This window comes from Lichenostomus cassidix, unplaced genomic scaffold, assembly GCF_008360975.1.
Source record: "Lichenostomus cassidix isolate B80296 unplaced genomic scaffold, HeHo_3.0 HiC_scaffold_43, whole genome shotgun sequence".
NCBI lineage: Eukaryota > Metazoa > Chordata > Aves > Passeriformes > Meliphagidae > Lichenostomus > Lichenostomus cassidix.
The window spans coordinates 2,654,037-2,672,271 of record NW_028147635.1 but is presented as its reverse complement, the minus strand read 5'-3'; the positions used below and the strand labels follow the sequence as shown (position 1 = coordinate 2,672,271).

The 18,235-nt window shown below is 55.2% G+C and overlaps 1 long non-coding RNA gene across 1 annotated transcript; it reads right to left on the bottom strand.

Annotated features, from left to right (window-relative positions):
- Positions 1-916: 916 nt before the first annotated feature.
- On the bottom strand, positions 917-2,854 carry LOC146421164 (uncharacterized). Its single transcript, XR_014848776.1, has 5 exons — positions 2,744-2,854; positions 2,397-2,497; positions 1,701-1,783; positions 1,202-1,359; positions 917-1,023 (listed from the first exon to the last, which is right to left on the bottom strand). It is a non-coding gene; the product is annotated as an uncharacterized LOC146421164 (long non-coding RNA).
- Between the last annotated feature and the right edge of the window lie 15,381 nt (positions 2,855-18,235).

The following is an 18,235-nucleotide window of genomic DNA, read 5'->3' as shown; positions in this document are numbered from 1 at the left end:
GAGAGCCTCATTTCTCTGCCCTTGGAGCTGCCTGGGCACAGCAGCCTTTTCCATCTGCAAGCTCCATATGGACAGGGAGTGCCCAGCTCCGTTCTTGCACAACCTGCAGGAGCCCAGGGCCTGCCATCTCAAGTCCCTGCTGGCACTGAGGGCTCCCAGGTGCCTCAGGCTGCTGTGACACCACTGCAAACAGGAGGCAAGAGTGGCAGGGGCTGTGCTCAAAGTCAGCTCCATTTGCTGCTGCTGCTGCTGCTGCTGTGGGGTCATTTGTCCAACCCTGCCCCAGACTCAGGGATCAGCTCCAGGCCCTGCTGCTGCTCCCTCAGGATCAGCCACAGTTTGGTTGTTGCTCTCAATGCCAGCAGAAGCAGTGGCTGAAGCAGCAGGTGCTGACAGTGCCCCAAGCCCCGGGGCCAGAGGGAAGGGAGCTGCTTCACATCAGGACCAGGAGCAAAGGACATTTCTTTTTTAGGACATGTTTTCTGTTTTAAGAAAAGAAAAAAAGAGAAAAGAAAAAAGCCTAGATGAAATACGAAAGATAAAAACAAAACTCAGGTGTGTAGTGTAAAATCTTCTGTAACTTTGGATTAAGAGGTAACTGATCTTTTGTAAAAGTGAGCTCAGTTATTTACTTTGTCAATGTGCTGATAGCATGGATCTATCTTACTGACCTCAGTAGCCTTTTTTTAATAGATTCTGGGCTTTGTTTCCAATATTAAGTTATTTTAAATTGTGGTTGAAGCAGTAAGAAATTGATTGTGCTCTGCCAGCTCCGAGCAGGACTGGGAATCTAGATTCTGTTGATCCCCATCTCATTAGCAAGATGCCCTTTCTTCTCACCCTGTGAATGAGCTGTGCATTCCCTTTGAAATTGTCAGAGGTTTCTTAAAGGTGCAAAATCCCACTTACCGCTTTTTGCTCTGGTTTGGAAGTGGAGAAGGGCAATTCTTCATTCACCAACTCCAGACTGCACTGCCTTAGGAACACAGCCCACTCGCCAGGTTTGGCTCACTCGTGGCACTTCTAGAGGAGGAAGAAAGTGCAATTGCACAATTCCAACCCAAAAGGAATGAAGAGTGGGACAGACAAAACATCCTGTGGACATACAGGTTCAGCTGGGACTGTGGAGTGTTGGGGTTCTTGCCAATTGGATGTGTATCCCTCACTGCAATCTCTGGGCCTGCAGGAGAGTCTCACTCACCTGCACAAGCAGAAAGCTCCGTCGGTGTGCTCAGAACAGGCTCGTCTGATGCAGAGCTGTCAGAGCAATGGGAGGGCAGAGCAGGCCCAGCTGTGCTCAGGGCTGAGCCCCAGCAGAGCCCTGGCAGAGCCCAGAGCAGCCTCAGCATCTGCAGAGCTCTGCTGGAAGGAGAGAAACCAGAAACTGCCCATCAGCTGAAGGCTCCTGTCCCCCTTGTCCCAACTGCCCGCAGTGCCCAGGCCATGCTGGCTGAGCTCAGAGCTGTGCCCAAACCTCCCCATCATTGCTGCCTGTGGGAGGAGAGCAGGAGGGCAGGACATGTGCCCAGCCTCCAGCCAGCCATGGCAGATCCACCTCCTCAGCAGCTGCCCAGAGCAGGATGCTCCTGTGCTCGCTGCCATCTCCCCAGAGCCCTCATCCCACCCCTGCTGAGATGATGGGGATCCACCTCATGGCATCTGCTGCTGGAAGAAAAGCTGCTCCCAAAGGATGTCCTCACCTTTCTCCAAGGGCACATCTGAGCCATTCTGCAGCTGGTCCCAGCACTGCTCCATCCAGACCAGACACCAGTGAGAGCTCTTCCTTTAAAAACCAAACAGCAAAATAATGAGATTACAAACCAAAGGTGGAAACAAGAAAAAAGTTACAACATTATCACTGTCAGGAGCTCAAGGAAGGACTGACCCCTCCATGCCAGGGAAAAACCCACTCACAGCTGGGGGAAACCAAGGTTTCTCCCTTCCCCCTTCATTGCTCCCCCAAAATAATGGTAACCCAGGGCAAACAAGGGCAGTGGAGCAGCCCAAGCCCTTCCTCCCCTGCCAAACAAACCTGCTGCTGCACAGCTTCTGGAGTCCCACCTCTGCTCCCCCCATGGGGGTTTGTTTTGGTCAGGGTGGCTGCCCCCAGCTCCAGCCCCAGCCCAGGGCACGCTACCTGCTGGGGGCTGCTGCTAGGGCCTGGGGCTGCTGCTCCCATTTGGGATCCAGCCCAGCTAAAAATCAGCTTGGCAGCCCACTGAAGAATGAGCTGCACCTGCCCCAGCAGAGCGGGTAGGGAGCCTTCAGTGCCCAGCCAGGCTGTGCAATGCCCACATGTGGGAGCATCCCCCTGGCTGTGGACTCATCTGCACGTTGGCTCTGGAGCCTGGCTCTGAAGCAGGTGCCCAAATCCCAGTGCATCGTCTTCAGCTTACCAGGGGCCAGGTCGAGGGAGATCTTGTCATCCTCCACGTCATCCTCTGTGTCTCCAGCAGCAGCCCCACCTGGTGCAGCTCCTCTGGGGGCTCCTTCTTCCCTGGGGGTGGGAGAGACCAGGCTGTCAGTGTTCTGCCCAGGGCCCCAGCTGAAGTGCGCCGAGCAGGACAAGCAAAAGCAGCTTGTGTGGTGGCCAGCAGTGCTGGCAAGAGCAGCTCAGCTCCAGCACATGAGAGAGCTGTGTGTTCCCATCCCATGGCCCCTGCTCCGTGACACGGGCATGACAAAAAAGGCTGCGTTCCTTGGATTTTTATTGCCAAGGGATTTGTGTGGAGCTGCCACTTACCAGGCCAACGAATCCAATGGGCTGTGTGGCTCTCTCCCTTCTTCTACGGCTGATGAATATCCTGCACCCAAGGATCACTGAACAGGTCTTCCAAGGACGGCCTGTCCATGGGTTGCATGGATAAACATCTCTTTATGAGATCTTGGCAGTCTGAGGAGAGGAAGCAGAAAGTGCCGGTCAGTTGGAGAAGGCTCCTGTCCGCTTTTCCTCACTGTTCCTGGCATGCCCAGGCTATGTTGGGTGTGCTCAGAGCTGTGCCTAAGCTTCCCGATGGATTCTCTGTTTTGGAGGAGAGTGGGACGTGTGCCACCTCCTCAGCAGCTGCCAGAGCAGGAGCTCATGAGCCTGCTGCTGTCTCGCTGCGCTGGTATTCCCCCTGTGCCGCAGAGATGAGGATGCACCTTGAGAGAGCCGTTGTGGGAGCGGGATCTGGCCCCAGATGATCTTCGGCCCCTGCTGAATGGGTGCTTCCCGCGACCATGTGGTGCAGCAGGATGCCCAGGGTCCAGATGGTTGCTGGCTCGCCGTTGTAGCATTTGAGGTGGTTCCACTCTGGTGGGCTGTAGGCTGGTGTTCCTGTGGAATACAGATGGAGTTCATCAGGGGATGCTGCTTCTCCCAGAGCCTCGCCCCAGCATCCCTGGGCATGCCGGGTGAGCTGCTGCCTTCTCGCCAGCAGCCTGTGACTCGTGTACAAACCTGGGGTTGGAAGAGGGAGCCCTGGGAAGCCCTGGGGAGGTCCAAGCTTGGGCTATGAGATGCTGGGCCACCAGTGCTGGGAGTGGGAGCATAGCCCTGGGTGGGCTCACCTGCAAATTTGGTGTATGCTGTGTCTTGGAGGTAGGTGCCACAGCCGAAGTCAATGAGTTTGGCATGTGTGGACAGGTCGATGATGATGTTCTCTGGTTTGATGTCCCTGTGCAGGACCCCGCAGATGGTGCAGTGCTGCACGGCCTCCAGGACCTGCTGGAACATCTCCCGTGCCACCTCCTCGGACAGGAAGCCCCGTGCCCGAATGAAGCGGGAGAGGTCCTGGGAGTGCTCCGGGCGCTCCATCACCATCCAGATGCAGGTGGAGAGCTCAGCCCACTCCAACAACTGGATGATGCTAGGGCACCCCGTGGACACCTTGCTCAGCAGGACTATCTCCAGGGGTGCGCTGGTGCCGTCGGGCTGCGGGAGGAGCACCGTGCCGTCAGCGGGGCTGATGCCGTGCCAGGGCTCCGCAATGATGCCCTCAGCAAGCCCAGTATGCTCTGCGTCCTCCGCTGAGCCCAGGCACCCGCTCCCTCTCCATCCCTCCCTCCTTCCCTCCCTGCAGGCGTCCTGGTGCCCTGCAGCCTGCCGGGCCCCGGCTTATCCCCACGGACCCGGCACGCCCCGCTTTCTCCCGCTCGCCCCAATGGCTCACTCACCAGCTCGGCCCAATGCCGGATGCGGCTCCGGGACACACACTTCACGGCCACCTGCGAGCCAAGGGGAGCAGCGGCATGAGCTCGCCGCCCGCCCTGCCCAGCCCCACCCTCCTCCTCCTCCTCCGCCCGCCGCCAGCCCCGCCACTCACCGGGGCGCCGTCCGCCACGCGTGTCGCTGCATAGACGCTGCCGAACCCGCCTTTGCCCAGCAGCGAGCCCACCCGGTACCGCTCCAGCAGGGCCTCCTGCGTCGTTCCTGCGGGCGAGACACGGCTCTCAGCCTCCGGCCCGGGGCCACCCGCGGCCCCCGACCGCCTCTGCACCGCCCCGGGCCGGGCATCCCCCTCGCAACGGGGCAGCGGCGGCTCGGGGCCGGCGGCCGCGCTGTTGAGCGGCGGAGCTCGGGCCGGGGAAGCTGCGGCCGAGGCGGCGGGAGCGGCCGAGCCGCGTGTGTCCTCCTCGGGCCCCGGGAGGAGCCGGGGCCGCCGCCGGGCTTGGAGCCGGGACGCCGGGGCCGCAGCCCGCACAGGCGGAGCCAAGGACAGACGATGCTGCCCCAGCCGTGGCCACTGAGGCCCGCCCAGCAGCGCCACAGCCATGCCGGCGACAGCCGGGCGGAGCCGAGAGCGCGGCGGGCCGCCCGGGGGCGGGAAGGGGGCAGCCCCGGCCGGGGCTGGGGGCGGGCCGGGCGCATGGCCCCGCCCGGCAGGGGGAGAGGGAGCCCGCGGAAGGGAGGGGACACAGGGAAAGGGACACCGGGAGAGGAGGCGGGACAGGGGGAGAGGGAGAGGAGGAGCAGGAGAAAGGGACGGAGAGGGTCCTAGAAACTGTTCCTTAGCTGCAGCTGCGCCGCTGCCGCCGCTGCAACTGAAGCTCCGGGGCAGTTAGTCCGAGTGGAGTTAGTCCGAGTGGCCGTTTGTGGTGTGGTGGTTGTGTGGCCGTTTGTCCGAGTGGCCGTTTGTCCGTTCCCCGCTCGCCCCCGCGCGCCCCACGGCCGAGCCCCGCGCGCCCCCGGGGGCAGCCCCTGAGTCTGTCCAAACACGGGAACTTTGCCGTGTTCAGCCCACATCCAGAGGCTTGACTGCTGCACAGTGGCACAGCAATCCCCTTGGCTGCTCTGTGCATTGTCCCTGCTGAGGGTCAAACACTAGCGGAGCACATTCCCTGTCTCTAGAATTCATACCTGACCCAAGCACTGCACTTTTGTCTCCAGCATTGCTTTCCAAGCAGAACAGGGGAAGACAAACTGTGTGTAACTCGTGGTATTTTGGAGAGTCTAAAACATGCTAAGTCATAGATCTTCGAGGTGAGATCCATTTGCAATTAATGGCATGGAGAAGTAGTGCAACATGGAAAAGGAGAGCACATAAATAAATAGAGGAAAACATCTCAGATTGTTTCTTTGCATTTTCATTTCACTTCTGGAAAGCTGTTTCAGTTTTCCAGGAATCTTCTCCACAGTCCTGCTTGCTCTTTTCAAGAACCTTTCCTGGAGGGAATGAATTGCAGGAATTATTGGGCTGCACTGGCCCTGGCCGGGTGCCCGGTGCCACCAAAGCCGCTCTGTCACTCTCCTCACAGGTGCAGGACACAGAACCCAGGAGGAAAGGCTCGTGGGCTGGGATAAGGGCAGGGAGAGGTCACTCACTGGTCACTGTCAGGGGCACAACAGACACAAGCTAGGGAAATGAATGGAATTCATTTCCAAGCAAATCACAGTAGGAGAAGGAGAACTAAAACAAGCCCTAACAAAACAGCTTCCCCACCCCTTCCTCCTTCCCAGGCTCCCAGCCTCCACCTGCAGTCCCTGCTCTGCTCTCTCTGCAATTGGAAATTTGTCACCAGCCACAAACTTTGCTTTAGCCTCATCCCAGGATCTCTTCCTGCAGAGGAAGAACTTTCTCCAGCAGAGATTTGGAGTGTGACAGCCTTTGAGGCTCAGGGTGTTTCTCCTGCAGCTCCTTTTGGATCTCCTCTTCCCGTGCTGGGTTTCCTGAACCACAGAACTCTGTCAGCTGCAGCTTTGCAAACGTCAGCTCAAGGTGTGGATGTTCCTGAACAATTTGCTCGAGGTCCTTGGGGCTGCATCCAATGCATTCTTCTTGTCTTCCCCCTTTGCATGGAGCCAGTGGATCTGCTGGCCCCTGGGCAGGGCCTGGCAGAGCAGGTGGAACCTGGGTCCTGCTGCAGGAGCTGGGGGAGCTCCAGGACTCGCTCTGGCCGCTGGGGCAGCCACAACACAAGCCGTTCCCAGCCAGGAGCCGAGGGCTCCGTATGGCTCTGCAGGACCTTGTCCCTGGGGCTCGTCTGGATCAGCGCGGGCAGCTGGGCTGCACTTGGCTTCCTTTGTGTCCCTGCTTGCCCTGGGACAGCAGCTGCCCAGCGCCGAGGGGACAGCAATGGCACCGGGGCAGTTTGGGGTGAGGTTCAGTGTCTGTGCCTGGCAGAACTCCCAAATCCTTGCCGAAGGAGCAGAGAGTGCTGACAGAGCACAGGATGCTCTGCTGAGCATGGAATGGACCGGGGGTGATGTGAGACAAAGCCGGGATGGGAGTATGAAATAAAAGGAGGAAGACGAGCAGGAGGAAAAACCGGCAGGAGAGGAGGAGGAGAGACAGTGGAGGATGAAGAACGGGTGGGGAGGAGGGATGGAAGAGGGGAAGCTGGAGCAAGAGGAGGGATAAAAGGGGAGGAGCGGGAGGAAGAGGAGGGATAGACGAACCAAAAGTGAAGCAGGGGAAGGAATCACCACGTGTGTCTATCGTTCTCTGTGTCTGCAACCCTCGGCCTGGGAGCATCGCCCCCCTGGGACATCCCGCAGGTGAGCGGGCAGGGGGAGCTCGGCCCAAATATCTTGGGCGGTGCCTGGAGTTCTTTTTGGGAGGGGGGATTTTTGGACCTTGTAGGACTCCAGCACCGAGACCCAATTATCTTCGTTAGCTGCCCGGTGGAGTTTCTTTCTTTTTGGAGGGGGGAGGGGGAGGATGTTTGTATCTTGCAGGACTCCAAATATGAGTCGCAAATGCCCCTTGGAGGGATATTGGGGTGTCCCCTAGACGCAAATTTTTTGGGTGGTCCGGGTGTCGGCTGCCGCGAAAAATGGGATGGGATGGGATGGGATGGGATGGGATGGGATGGGGCCCGGGAAGGGTTGGATGTGGATTGGGGTGTGGGATGAAGTCTGGAGGAGGGGGATGGGTGGGATGGGGACAGGGATGAGGCAGCCGAAGGTTGGGGGTGATGAAGCCGGGGGGACCCCACTCCTTAGGGGCTTGCGGGGTATCCGGCAGCTGTGAGGGAGTTTTGGGGTACCCCTGATCCTGCAGGGGTGGCACTGGCAGTAGGGGGACACATGGCTCCGGCACCTCTGGACCCCACCTGCGCCCCCCCTCGCCCCCAGCGCCCCCCGGAGCGGAATTTGGGGAGGGGGGAGGTGGGGGCGCCCAGGCCGGGCCCCCCTTGCTGTCCCGGCAACTGGGGGCCGAGTGCGGGGGGAGCCCCGCGGGCATTGCCCGGCCCTGCCCGGCACGGCTGATGCCGCCCGCCCGCGCTGCGCACTGCTCCGGACTGGTGCTGCCAGTGCCGCGCGGGGCGGGGCCGCTTTGGGGACCCCCCAGGGCAGAGCGCTTTGGGCACTCCCACAGCATCTTTGAGAAGGGGGAACCCCAGAACCCCAAAGATAGGAGGCTGGAAAGGGGGAACTCCTTGGAGGCTTTTTCTGAACTCATTCCTGATTTTAGGAGGATTTTATGGACACCAAACACCCAGTGACTTCTAGAGATAGACTTGGGCCAGAGGAAGCCCCAGCCCAAAGCACTCACATGTTTGTTTTTTTACCCAAATGAGGATTTCCAATTCCCAAAACTTGGCTGGATGGAGAAGGAGGCTGTGAGGAAGAGGAAGATGCCCCAGGTCCCCCAGGCAGGTGAGGAGGAAGTCACTGCCCCTTTCCCCATCTCTTCTTCTCCATCTCCCAGCCCAGCATCACCCCTGGCTGGAGACAACCCTGCTGTCAATGCTGTCCTGTTGGGGATGGATTGTGGGGATCTCTTTCCCCTTCCCTCTGGCATGGAGGCAAATCCCAAATCCTCCCCTTGTCCTTCCTCATCCAGGCACTGAGCTGAGGGTGGAGACTAGGGAGGAGAAATCCTTGCAGCAGAACCTCGTGGAAGATGCCATTTTGAGCAGCTCCATGAGACAGGAATTCAACAGACAAGAAAAGCCCCAGAGATGCTGCACAAGGAGGGGCTGCAAACCCAGCCCAGGGCACTGTGAGGAGCAAAGACCCCACCCTGTGCCAGGAAGGCAACCAGTGCTTCAGTCAGAGTTCGGACCTGTCTGAACCTGTTTGTCCATGAATAGGTTCATGATGGAGAGAAGCCCCACAAGTGCTTGGAATGTGGGAAGAGCTTCAGCAAGAGCTCCCAGCTGATCTGTCACAAGAGGATCCACACCGGGGAGAGACTCTACGAGTGTCCCGAGTGTGGGAAGAGGTTTCAGACCCGCTCCCATCTCCTCATGCATCAGCGGATTCACACAGACGAGAGGCCCTTCCGCTGCCCTGAGTGCAAGAAGGGCTTCAGGCACAACTCCCACCTCATCACCCACCGGCGCATCCACACCGGGGAGAGACCCTATGAGTGTTGGGAATGTGGGATGAGCTTCAGCCAGAGCTCCACCCTGATCTACCACCAGAGGATCCACACAGGGAAGAGGCCCTATGAGTGTCCCAGGTGTGGGAGGAGCTTCACCAGGAGCTCTCACTTGACCCAACACTGTCAGAGTCACCGGTAAGGGAAGTCCAGTGAGTGCCTTCAGTGCAGGAAGAGCTTCATGCACTGCTTCAGCTTCATCCACCAACTGGATGACACACATTGGGAAGAGCCCTTGTGACCCTCACTCCCAGTGACCCACGCTGGGAAGACACCTGGCTGGTGGATTTCACATCCTCCTGATTCCCTGTGGTCACCTGGACAAACACAGGGGCAGGAACATCCTTTGGGACTGAGATTGACATCGGGAATTCATTGGGAAGAGCTGATTTAATAATGGTACATCCCCTAAAAAATGTCACGTGCTGTGTCCAATTGTTTCTTCCGGTGGCATCAAGCAACGCTGGATGATCCTGGATGTATTTTCTAACCTAAATAATTTCCTTCATCATCCTGTCAAAACAACCAAAATTGGGGTAAAATGAAAGAAATGAAACAAAAAGATCTAAAGCTGCACCATTTTCCTGGGATTTGTGGGTGACTTTGTGATTCAGGGGGATATTCAGGAAGATTTGGGTGTTCTCAGGCTGCCCAGGCTGAGGGATAGGATCATGATCTCGTAGTTGTACTAGCATAGCATGTCCAACTGAGCCTATCTGTTCTCCAGGAATTCCGGTTTTCTGTCCCAGTCCCTGGCCTGGGTCTCCCCCTTTAGGGTGTGCCCCCCAACGTGCCCAAATTGCTGCTGAATTGCCCAAGCTGCTCCCAGCTGTGGATGTTCCTGTCCACCAACCTCTCCTGGTCAGTGTCATGGGGGCTGGGAGGGGGTTTAGGGGATTCTGAGGGGATTGGGAGAGACTTTTGTGGCTCTTGGGGCCTCTTGTGGTACTGTGAGGGGGATTGGCAGAGTTCTTGAGGAAGTTTTGGGGTCCTGGGCAGGCTGTGTGGTTTGGAGCGAATTTGGGTGGGTCTTGGGGAAGATGGAAAGGGTTTTGGTGGCTCTTAGGGCCATTTATATTGCAGGGAGTGGTTTGGGGGGATCTTAGGAGGAGCAGTGGGGTGATTTGAGAGGTCTGGGAGTGGCTAGGGGGCTGGGAGGGGGTTTGAGGCAGTTGTGATCCCCCCAGACCCCCAAAGCTGCCACCACACACTGCCCCACAAGATGCTGCCAAGGTTCAGGGGCTCCATGTTAGGGTTCATCCTCCTGGTGCATTGGGGGAAGGTGAGGAGGAATCCCCAGGGGTCATGTGTGTCCCCCAGAGCATGTGTGACCTCCCCATCCCAGTGTCACCCCCTTTTCCCTCCCCACAGGGCTCCTGACCCAGCTCCTGCTTCCCTGGGAGGGAATTTGGGGAGGGGGCAGAGGGGGTGTGCAGCCCCCGCCAGGATGACCCTGAGCCAGTGCCCTTTGTTTAGCACCAACCTGGGCTTGGGGCTGCAGGAGGAAGAGGCTGATGGGAAGCAGATCCTGCAGGTGGGACAGTGCTTGGGGTCAGGGCAAGGTCCTGCCCTGCACACCTGGCTCAGGTGTGACACTGTCCCGGGAAGGGAGCGGGACATTCCCATCCCCATGGATCAGGGCTGTGAGCAGCACTTGGAGCACAGACATGGAAATACTGGGAGGAACTGGGAGCACACTGAGGGTGTGAATTATCCCCACCACCACCTTTCCAGGCAGCCCTGGATCTGAGAAATGCTCGTTAGGCCTCAGCCTTGGCCAACAGCCCCTGGGCTCAGCTCCTCTGCAGCTGATCACAAACACTGTCTGCTCCCAGGCACTGCTGCTGTCCAACCAGCTCCTGCTTTCTTTAGGAGCAGCCTTGGGAACTGTTTTTCTCCCCTCAGTGGCACAACATCCCTGTTCTCACAGTGTCAGAGAAAGCTGTTGATGCGAAGTGCAGCCAGGATGGAACATTGCTGTGACTAAAGCCCATCTCTTGGGGCCCTATCAACAGGGCTCCAAAAGGAGCCCCTTGGAGCTCTCCTGGAGCAGTGAGCTCCCTCTGAGTGGGGCCTCTCCGAGCCGGGAACTCTCCCGTTTGCTGCACTCGGGGCATCCCCGAACAACGAGGGACCCTGGGCCGATCCCCCCACTCCTCCAGGCTCAACCCTTCGCCTGCTGGGGAGATGCAAAAGCATCCGCAGTGAGCATTTCCCTGCCCTCCAGGGCAATTTCTGACAGCTCCCTGGCACTGCCTGTGTCTGTCTGTGTGCACACACGTGTGCCTGTGCTCTGGAAATGGGGGAGAAATGCTGCTCTAGGAGGTGTTGAAGTGCCTTGGATATCTGAGTGAGTTAGGCCTGTAAGTGAGGTTCAGTCATAAGGTATGAGCTAAATGAAATGCTGCTAAGGGTTGATCTTTTGCTAAGTTGTTGAGTTTAAGGTATAAGTTCAGGTTAATGTAGAGGTTAAGTTCTGTTAAATTTGAGGGGTGTTAAGCTCTTAGGCTGCATTCCTTTTATCCTTGCCCTCACTGTCCTTTTGTCACACACAGCTAAACACACACACACACACAAATGGACATTTCTCAGTACATTTCTGGTTTGATTGCCTGGATTTCCTTGCTTTTGTTGTTGCTTTTTTTCTCCTGCTGTGCCTGAACTGTTCCGTCAGGAGCAGAGTGACTCTTGCCAAGGAACTTTGTTGTGCTGACACTTAATATTAAATCTGGTTTTTGCTGATCCCTCGCTGGGGATTTTTTAAGTGCTCTCAAGCCCTCATTTGTAAAAGAATGAAGGAGCCCTGGGCCAGGCTCTCGCCCTGGGGGACACAGGGACACTGCCGGGGGGTCCCTGTCCCCCTGTCCCACCCCCCAGGGCCCTGGGGGGTGGGACAGGCTCTGGGGGTCGATCTCATGGAACATCCTCTGGGGGAGGCTGTGGCACTGGGGGGCAGGGGGGACCTGGGGGGACAGGGGACCCTGCTGTGCACGAGCAGTGTTGGACTTGTTTGAGGGGAGCTGTGAGGGGGGCTGGGGTGGAGTGACCTTCCCAGTGATGTCACACAGCTATCCTGTGATGTCACTCATCCACCCTGTGTTTTCACAGCCCACTCTGGGATTTCACAGGCGACTCTGTGATGTCACACAGCCTTCACTATGATCACATAAAGCTGCCCTGTGATGTCACAACCCATTCCATGATGTCACAGCCTGCTCTATGTTATCACTCAGCCATTCCATGATTTCACAGCCCCCTTTGTGATGTCACATAACCACCCTGTGGTGTCACATGTCCACTCTATGACCTCACAGCCTGCTGTGTGATGTCATACAGCTGCACCATGATGTCACAGCCTGCTCTTTGATGTCACACAACCAACCAGTGATGCCACAGACCACTCTATGATGTCACATATCACACCCTCCTCTGGGATGTTGTCTTGCATGAGAGAGAGGAGTTTTATGTGTTTGTGCAGTTTGACAGACTTTAAGATAGCTAGTTCCCCAAGACTTAGTCCCGTTCGCAAGATTCTTTGATATCTGGCCGATTTGTCTAAAAATACCATTTATTTGACACAGAACATAACAAACATACAAACACAGAATAGATTGACACACATAAACACACAATGAATACATAATTGCAACACTATAATAGCTAAAAATGCAATTATGGAGTAAAACCTTGCTTGAACTATAAAATAGTTAGAAATGCAAGAAATGCTAATGCAAGTTAAGAGATGCTTGCTTGAGCTAGCTGAAATGCAAGTTAAGAAAGGTACCTATAAATTAGCCGGAATAATACAATTTAGGAAACTCAATAATCTCACCAAATCCAGTTTTGGAGCTGGAGATGCATCAGCGTCCTTACTCAATCCCTCGGGAAGTAACCACAGAGCCTGTGTCCAAGCTCAGGGGAGAAAGCTTTTGCTTCACGTTCCAGTGTCTATGTAGAAAGCTTCTGACTTTCTGAGCTTTCGTGAGCTTTTTATAGGATAAAAGTGTGTATTTGTAGTCACTGAAAATTTGCTCACATTCTCTCTGCATTCCACAGGGGAGTGTCTTTTCAGACTTTCAGTCGTCAGCACTAGGTAGCTGTTGATTTAGGCTACCAGCCTAAACTTGAGCCATCCATTTCCTGGGACAATCAGAGAGAGAGAGAAGGGGGAGGGGGGTGTCCTGCCACAGATGTCACAGCCTACTCTGTGGTGTCACAAGGCAGTCCATAATGTCACATAGCCAACTCTGTGGTGTCATACAGCCACTCAATGATGTTACACAGCTCACTCTGTAACTGCACGGCTTGCTTACATGATGAGGCCTCCAAACCCCATCTTGGGAGGTTTTTTGGTCTTCTCCAAGGTTTTTGAGAAAGGAAAAATATTGGTCAAAGTGCAAGGAAAATGGAGTGTCATTTTTCCCCCAAGCTTGCAGTGACAGAAAAAGGGTCAATATCTTCCAACTAAATGAGAGTGGATTTACATTTGTTATAAGGAGGGAACTTTTTACCATGATATTGGCACAAATCTGCAAGTGTTTTTCCAGTCTAGTTGCTGCCCTATCCCAGGAATTATCCAAGGACAGGACTTTTCGGCAACCTGACATAGTGAAACCCCTCTCCTCCCCAAGGATGGAATTCCTGTTGTGCTGGTTCTCTGATGTGCTGGGTGACCTCACAACCCTCTTGGCCAGAATGTCAGCTGAGGGCCAAGCAGGCTGCTGCAGTGGCAGTGACCTCACAGCCATCACCATTGCAACCATGTCCCCTGGGCCTGGCTCTCTCCATTCCATGAGCTCCTGTTCTGTCACCAGTGGTCTCCTGAGTTCCAATGAGGCCCCACAGTGTCACAGTGTCCCCTTCATTCCATGAGGTTCCGTAGTGTCACAATGCACTCCTGGGTTCCATGAGGCCCCACTGTGTCACAATGACCCCTTGGTTCCATGAGGAGCCACAGAGTCACAATGGTCTCCCTTCATCCATGAGGCCCTGCAGTGTCACTTTGGTCTCTGTGGTTCCATGTGGCCACAAAGTGTCACAATGATCTCTGTGATTCCATTGGGAACACAAAAGCTTTGCATTAACATTGAGCAACACCTGCTTAACACAGCTGGGAACATCTGTTTGTATTCAAAAGAGGGTTTAAAGGTGAGAATGGCACCATCAACTTCCATCTGCAACTGAGATCAAGGGAAAGGACAGGGACAGAGAATTCTGCTTCAAGATACAGAGAATTCTGCTTACAGAGATCACTTCTGGTCACATTGTCCCTTGTAGAAAGGTGAAAACATCAGAGGCAGCCTGTACTGAGCATGTGGTTCCTGAGTGGGGTTTGTTGTGTAGGAAACCTGCTCAGGCTTTTCCATTCTTTCCTCACAAACAGGAAAACTTCTTCTGGGCCTGTGTGTAGGCAGAGCCCTGAGGAGAGCAGGTGGGACATGGAGCAATGGGCTGGGACAGCCAGCTGCAGAGCTCAGGGGACAAGTTTGCGATGCAGGGAACAGGGATGTCAGTGCCAGGTGGGCAATGTCAGCCATGGTGAGGTTGGGGGTGAGGAGCAGGTTGTCCCAACAGGGTCAGCCCTCAAGGTGCTCATTCTTCTACATGCCCAGACCTCCTAAGGACACATTTAGCATCGAAGTCACTTGGGGAATGCTTCTATCACCTCTTCTCTGAACTGAAAACAAAAAAAATGTTGCCTTGATGTAAAAGAAAAGTCATGGGGTGCACTTTGAAATCTTCCTCCTTAAAAGAACTTCAAACTCACTCCAATAGCTGCACAGGCTCTGAACACTTGAAGACAATGGAAAGAACACAAAGAACTCCTGAGGGCTTTCTTTATTTTAATGAACCCCACGATGGATTTGAGGCTAAGTCTGTGACCCTCAGGGACTGAGAGAAGGTTGAAGAAGCTGCTCAAGGAGTCAGAGGCAGAACTCCAAGTCCCTTGGAGCATCATTGGGCCCCACTGAGGGCAGAGACTGCCAAAGGCTCCCCAGGGACTCGTGAGAGCAGATCCTTGGGGCCAGGATTGCAGGGAGCCAAAGGCTCTGAGCAGGGAACTGGAATGCTGAGAGAAGCCTGGGCTGGTTGGAGGAAGCAGAAAGGCCAAGGGCTGAGCCCAGTGACCAGTTTGTGGGTGATTGTTGCTGTACTCCAGAATTGCCCTGGAAAAACCCCTGGGGAAGCCAAGGCAGGAGCAGCTGGGAAGGGCTGGCAATGCTGCTGCTGCTCCTGCTGGGAGCCCCGGCTGGGCCAGGCTGGCACCCACTGCGCTGCGGCTCCTGCTGCTGCCAGAGCCGGGCGGGACTCGGGGACAGGGAATGGACACGGGGGGACAGCAAAGGCCGTGGGGCTGCAGTGATGTTGGCGCTCAGGACAGTGCCAGCACAGAGCTTTGGACATGAGGGGTCATGAGAGGCCATGCAAAGCCTCAGCCCTGGCAGGAGGGAGTCCTGCCATGTCCCCAGGGCACGGCAGCTGTGAGGTGCCACAAGTGCAGATGTGGTGCAGAGCAGGCTCAGAGCACCTCTGGGAGGGGATGAGACCCTTCCCCAGCTCCAAACCACACCAAAACCACCAAAAATAGGACTTTGCGTCTTCAGAAGCAACTGGCAAATTGGAAGTGACCATAGAGCTCAATCCCACTGTGAGAAGGAAGGGAATCTTCCCAGTGAGCTGCTATCCAGCCACTATTAACAATGGGTGGGATTTAGAAGTATAACACTAATAAATAATACAAATAATAGTAACAACAGTAACAAGAAATGAACCCCCAAATGCCAACACACAGCACCACACCAAAAGGATGAAGCTCCTTTTTCTTTATTGCCTCAAGGCTCATGAGAAATTATCCTGGTATATAATACCTAAAAACACACTCAGGAACAGGTTTCCCCTCCCTTCATCATCCCCAACATTTGGATGTCTCATTCTAGACCCTGCCCCACACTCCAAATCCCCACCCCAACCCATCACACCCCTCCAATTCCCATCAAGACCCTCTTCCCAAGCCCTATTTCCACCCTTCCACCCCTCCAATTCCCATCCCACCCATCCTGCCCCACGCAATGCCCATCTCACCCCACCAAAACTGCATCCCACTTTGCCCAATCCCCTTCCAATGCCATCCCACCCTGAGGGGCTGTGGAATTGAGTCATTTTGGGCAGGGATTGAACTGTTTTGGGGTAAGATTGAGTACTTTCCAGTGGAATTCAGTGGTTTTGAGGTAATGGATGAGACCTCTTGGCTTTTCCAACACAAAATGGAGAAAGAAACTATACCAAATACCCCAGAAGTACCAAATCATCCAGAATAGCTCCCGAACACCTAACACCCCTCCCAAATAGCAGTAAAACCATGAGGCCTTAGGTAATAAGGCTGGAGCAGAAGAAAAAGCTCTTCCTGCAGCCGGGGCTTGTGCAGGGCTTCTCTTACTGGTGGCCCCGTTGGTGTTTGGTCAAGCTACTGCTCTGGCTGAAGCTCTTTCCACACTCCCCACACTCATATGGTCTCTACCTGGTGTGGATGCGCCGGTGGGTGATGAGGTGGCAGTTTTGCTTGAACCCTTTCCCACAGGTTATTTTGCTGAAAGCCAAGTGGAACAACATCTTGCAATTACATTTCACTGCCAGTCTGTCCTGGTTATAGGAGCAGGGCACCAGTTTAGCACTCTGTGGGTGTGACCAAACTAGGCATTCTACTCCCATTAGGATATTTCTGATGAGCTGTTGATGACAGGTCGTTTGCAGGAGCTGCCCAGTGCACCCCTGGTCCCTCAGGCTACCAGCTGGGTGTTAAATGAGATAAGGAAGAAGAGGCAAACCCTGCAAGGCAAGGCAGTGTTTCTGTTTCTTCACACCAATGACTCAGCTGAGATGACTCCCTCCAGGGAAGCACCAGCACAGTCCCACCTACCCTGAGGGGGTCATCTCTGCTAATGGGCCATCATGGACTCAATGGCACCAGCACAATGGGCAGCTGAAATGATTGAGACCATCAAAGACTCCCCAAATATCCCATGACTCACAGGATGCCATCTTTCCATTGTGAAACTCCCTGGCCTGGGGGAGGTACTGAGCATTCCCACCTGAACCTGAGCATATATAATCTGGCTTTGGGGATGTGGGACACAACTCAAGAGATCCAGAGGAGGAGGAGCAGAACTTCCACAGGACTGCAGCCACTGCTTTAGACAAGACTGCAACTACCACTTCAGAAGGACTGTGACCACCACTCAGACCAACAGGTTTGGTTTCCTTTTGCTTTCTCTTGGCATACAATGGGGCCATGTGGCACTCAGCACAGGAACTATGGAACACCATGCTGTTCTTCTCCGAGGGTGCCTGGTTATACTCTGCCTTTGTGAGTTAAAGCTGTGTCATTGTATTTCTTGTAAACTCTTTGGTAGATTGTGACTCCCAACTTAAACTCTCTTGGGGCAATTTGGGGGAATCCATTTCTCCTCCCAGTTTAAACCAGCACAGCATTTCAGAGGTTTTTGACAGTGACTATACAGCCGGTGATTTCTAGAGATGGACTGGGGCAGGAATAACCTTCATACCCAATGAACTCACACCTTGTTTTTCCCGCCAAAACAGAATTTCCCATTGCCAAACTTGGCTGGATGGAGAAGGAGGCTGTGAGGAAGAGGAAGATGCCCCAGGACAGCCAGTCAGGTAAGGAGGAAGTCACTGCCCCTTTCTCTCTCTCTTCTCCTCCATCTCCAAGCCCAGCATTGCCCCTGGCTGCAGGACAACCCTGCTGCTGATGCCATCATGCCGAGAATGAACTGGGGGGATCTCCTTCCCCTTCCCTCTGGCACAGAGGCAAATCCCAAATCCTCTCCTTGTGTTTCCATCCCCAGGCAACGAGCTGATGACAGAGAGTAAGGAGGACAAATCCTCCCTGAAGAACCTCATGGAAGAGGCCATTTTGAGCAACTCCATGGTGCAGGAATCCAATAGGGACGAGAAGCCCCGGAGATCCCCCATGAGGAGAGGCTCCAAACCGAGCCCAGGGTGCTGTGAGGAGCAAAGACCCACCCTGTGCCAGGAAATTGGCCAGCAATCGTGCCAGAGCTATGAGCAGGTGGCCCATGAGCAGCTTCACACCAGGGAGAAGCCCTACAAGTGCTTGGAATGTGAAAAGACCTTTAGGAAAAGCTCTGACCTGATCATCCACCAGATGATCCACACTGGGGAACGGCCCTATGAGTGTGGGGAATGTGGGATGAGTTTCATCAGGAGATCCCACCTGACCCGCCAGCAGATGATCCACACTGGGGAATGGCCCTATGAGTGTGGGGAATGTGGGAAGAGCTTCAGTCAGAACTCCCACCTGATTCGCCACCAGATGATCCACACTGGGGAAAGACCCTATTGTTTGTGATCAGCTGCAGAGGAGCTGAGCCCAGGGGCTGTTG